This window comes from Myotis davidii, unplaced genomic scaffold (assembly GCF_000327345.1).
Source record: "Myotis davidii unplaced genomic scaffold, ASM32734v1 scaffold2715, whole genome shotgun sequence".
NCBI lineage: Eukaryota > Metazoa > Chordata > Mammalia > Chiroptera > Vespertilionidae > Myotis > Myotis davidii.
The window spans coordinates 105,919-110,905 of NW_006286788.1; positions in this window are offsets into that span (position 1 = coordinate 105,919).

A 4,987-nucleotide genomic window follows, 5' to 3' on the forward strand; every position below is an offset into this window, starting at 1 on the left:
AGATGCCAAGCAGTTTGTAGCCTTCTAGTAAATCCTATCATCCCTGAACCAAGGACACTCAAGAGTAAATGGTTTGCACTTCTCCTCCCCAACCAGAAGGTAAATAACTTAAATCACCCCACTCAGGGGGACAGACAGCAGTAATCCAATTAGTGCCATTTGCCAACCACAACCAAGGACAGATGAAGATAAGAAAATAAATCTCATTTTAGCACATCAGCATAAAACTGATGAATATTCTATGGAGATCCTCCCCTAAGACTACCCCTAAGGGCCCAGACTTTCAAACCCCTCAAAACCAAGGTCCCAGTGTGTTCTCTGTCTTCTGCTTCTCCTTCCCCCTAATGGCATGCATCTCCTAGACCAGTGGTCAGCAAACTCATTAGTCAACAGAGCCAAATATCAACAGTACTTCTTCAAAATAGACTCGTCCAGGCCGAAAACCGACTACTGCGCATGGGCCACAGTTTCAATCACACTATACACGCGCCCGCCCATGGTATTTTGTGGAAGAGCCACACTGAAGGGGCCAAAATGCCGCATGTGGCTCGAGAGCCGCAGTTTGCTGACCACGGTAAACTATAAGAGACTCCACTAAGCTTGCAAGTAGGGCAGCAGCAGTTCGTCCCAGGCAACCCCCTTGAACGTGTGCTCAAGGCCCCCTTTTTCTCTGACTTCTTCTTAGTGATCCTAAACAGCCCAGCCTATCCCCACCTAGTCCCTCTCCTGTTTTCCTAGACCCTTCCTTGTTTTACTGTCCACAGCTTTAATAAACATCTTCTAAAATTCACCTGAACTCATGTTGTGAAATTTTTTTCTACATCAAGTCAAGAACCCACACACTATTGGCTTACCCTAGGCAGACCCGCTCAGGGCCTGGTTCCCTTTCCAGTAACAGTAACTTGATAACTAAGCATTTGAAATATCTGATCTCTACTATTTTGTGTTCAGACAGGTCCTTCTGGTCTGGAGATGGTTGGGTTTGTTCAAATTTAAGGCCAAATAAGCCAAGGACGTTATGTCTGAGTGCTGTACTGAGACTTAGCCGCAGGCTGGACATCTTCATGACAGTCATTCAGAAAATGTAGAACTTTAACTGCTGTATGGCTGCATTGTGTTATAACAATCCATTGCTGTGGAGCTGATTCTCTCAAAACGGTGAGCTCTTTGAGGTCTATGAATCTCCAGCAAATAGAACAATGTCTAGTACACAGCAAATGTTCAATTAATGCTGCACATAACTGGTTGAGAGTCCTGAAAGAAACAGGATGAAAGGGAGGGTGCATCAATAGAAACCATCCTCATTAGTAGAAGACAAACTGGCAACATGCCTTTTCAATAGGAAAAGGAAGGAAGTACAGAGTGGAGTTTTAGGCCCTTCACTTCCACCTTCTTCGTTAGAGGAAATTTTGACAATTTGAACTAATATAACTCACTGGAGTGTTGGTCTGATTGGTCATTGATACTAGCAATAGAAAGGTTTATTTTATTTTTTCTCCTATAGCTGTTATATGATGAAGAAACAGAAGGATCAGAATATTTTCTTCTCCCTTCAGTTGGAACTGGATGGCTCAGAGCCTGTCATGGGGGTAAATGACTAAATAGATTGAGAAGACATTTAGGGGTGGGCGTGGAAGAGAACAAGAATAGAGATCAGAGAGGAGGGGCTCTTTGATGCCCATCTGAGGTGAACCCAGTGATTCTTCAGTGAGGAAAGTAAAGAACAAGGTTCACTCTTCCCTGGATTCCTGTGTTAAAGGATACTTTTCAAAATAAAGTATAATCATGAATCTCAGATATCAGATTAATACATGTTAGAGATGTTATTAAAGTCATTAATTAATGAGGGAACCAATAAGATGTTACAAATGGTTCAAAGAATTCAAAGAACCAGCAATAATACAGCAATAAATTTACAAATATGCAAAATGCTCATTCCACAGCAAAGGAAGAAAGTCAATTATATTTTCAGGGAAAAATTTATTTGCATATCTATAATTTGCATTGCTGCCAATTGTCTACAATTTACAGAGTTGTAAGTAAAAAAACCTCAAAGTCAATAAAAGCACAAAGGCCTCATGGAGTCAAATGCCCTGGAAGATGACATGTAGGAAATGCCTAGTTTTCCACTGAAGACAGCTTTTAATCTTTATGGCTCACTTCAAGGCTTTTACAATTTTTCCTACAACTTATATATGTTTGATTGTCCAATAGTAACATTTTCTTTTGGGAAACAGAATGTAGTTTCAGGAAAAGAAACAGATCCATAAACTCCTCTTCAAACAACTTTAACAAGCCAGGGTGAAACATTTGCAGGTAGCATTTCAGAAGAGTGGGGAAGGGCAGTTGTTTGACCATAGTGTGGGCATAGGCATAGCTACTCAGAGATGACAGTTACAGCCAAGCTTTAGACCAAGTATTATTTTTTTTCAAGTGATTCCATTATACTTCTTTATTATTATTTTTTAGACCAAGTATTATTAACCTATGTTTTATCTTATTTAGCCTATGCCCTACCTTGAACTACAACCGGTGGATACATGAAAGTCTTGAAAGGTTACAACTCGGAGATTCTTTAAGAGCAGAAACATAGCATCAGTCTTCTACAACACTTGCAGTGCTAATGTGGGGTTGGCTCTTTCCTAGCTACTAGGCCGGAAAGAAGTGTCATTAGAACAGCCTTTAATATGATTTTGAAGCTAGAAAGGCCTTGTATACAGGGAAGGGAGAGAAGAGGACCTTCTAAGTGAACGGAATACTATGAGAGGAGGGTCCTAAAAACCTATACAGTAGTGGTGCTTTGAGAGCATGATTTTCTCCCCTATTCATCAGAGTGTTCTCACAAAGATGGGGGGAAATACAACATCTGAAAAATCAGTTCTGTTTTTTTTGTTGATCTCATAGCTCAGACCAAAAGAGAACATTCAAAGTTTAGTGGTAAAAATAGGGGAAAAAAATCTATCTTTTAAAAAGATGGAGACATAGATATTGGCTGACAAAATCAATGTGCCTGAAATGGCCTGGTATTTCTGAGTCATGGGATCATGGATCCCATTAGTAGTCATGCACAAAATCAACCTCCAGACTTGAGGTGACCCTTGAGAATTTACCTTTTTATGAGGAATTTAGCACCATCCATCACGTCGAATCATAAAGCTCTGTCTGCTTACTCATTTTTCCCCTTCTTCCTCCAATGGGCAAACATTGGTCAAGAGCTTTTATTCTCTCCCTGCACTTGAAGTTTTGAAAGTCTGTTATGAATGATGGTAGTTAACTTCAGGTCTTAGTGCCATAGGAATTGAGCAAGTTAGTTTTAAGAAAAAGAAGGAAGAAGACCTTTTAAAACCATTAAAGCTCTTTTAACACAAAGTGTGGCTAAATTATATCTGTGCATTAACGATAGTTTAAAAACCAGACATAATTTGTGCTTATAATTAATTTTCATAATTTTAGCTTTAATTCAGAATAGCTGGGTTTTTGGATTAGCTTAGGGTCTTTCTCTTGCTGTTAATTTAAAATATGAAAATGAAACTATAGACTCAATCTCCTTTTTTGAGTAAACATACAGACAAAAATATGTTTGTAAAACTTGAGGGCATTTGAGGATTTTTCTTTTCTTATGTGAATAGTTAGGAAAATAACCAGGTTAAGTCAGAATGAAGAATTCCTTCTTACTGCATTGTGTTTATAGCACGTCCAATATTTCAAAAAGAAGTTGGCTCTGCATCATGATAAAAATAGGTCATCTGCCCTGGCCGGTTTTGCTCAGTGGATAGAGCGTCGGCTTGTGGACTGGAGGGTCCCTGGTTTGATTCCAGTTAAGGGCATGTACCTTGATTATGGGCACATCCCCAGTTGGGGGTGTGCAGGAGGCGGCTGATCGATGTTTCTCTCTCATTGATGTTTCTAACTCTCTAACCCTCTCCCTTCCTCTCTGTAAAAAATCAATAAAATATATTAAAAAAAATAGGTCATCTGTGAATTAATAGAACATTACACCCCAAATTCTCAGCTGAATTAAATAAATAACCCAGTCTGGGCCCATGGTAGATACAAATGTGTAGTTTAGGTCTCCAAGTTACTGAGAATGATTACTGGAAAAGGGGAAAAGGGCAGAGTTTGACATTTAGAGTAATTTATAAGTCCTTGTTTAATGGAAAAATCAGGCTAAAATCACTTTGGGTTTACTTGCATCATGTTCTCTTTCAAACTGTGTGAGGATTCAGGAATAGTCACTACTGCATATTAGATGTGTAAAGATACAAATTCACATTGTGTGCTTGGACTTGACACCTCTCATAGGTGTCTTGCTAGCACGATGAGCAAGATTGAGGAGGGCATATGAGGCGGTTTCCTTTCCCTGACCAATGCCAGAAGCTGAAGTGAGAAGGGGAAGTGGATTGTTGAAAGCGTCTTAGCATTCTAGAATTGTTTGGCACCCAGAGAAAGTGCGAATTATGGTTTCTGAGAATTATGCATGTGGATTTACCACACCTACAGGAAAGCTGGCGAAAGGGAGGCTAGTGAGAAAAGCAGAGACATGGAGAAGGGCCGCGATGCCTCAGTGCTTGCTCATTCGCAGGCTACCTGGCAATGGCCAGGTCCTCGGCTGTCAGTGCTTCTCAAGTCCTCTGCTGCTTGTAAAGGAGATTAAGAGCTGTAGTGTTCCCCTGTGGGGGTGGAAGCATTAACTTTTGCTTGAACTGATAGAACTTTAAGGCTGAATATCCCCCTGGATGGCTGTTCCAGAAGAGCCAAAGTATCAATCTGCTGCTGTTATTCTTATTATTAAAAATTTATTTCCACTTGACAACAGTGGCTGCTGTAAAACCACCTCTCCAATAACAATTGTTATGAGGGCCAGAGCAGCCTGAAGTTCCTGGATGCCTGCTAATGGCTGTCTTGTGGGTGCTTCCTACATGGCTGGGGGATCATGGTCTCTGGAATCAACCCTTTCCTTCTCTCCTGGGGTGTGAGGTTGACTGTT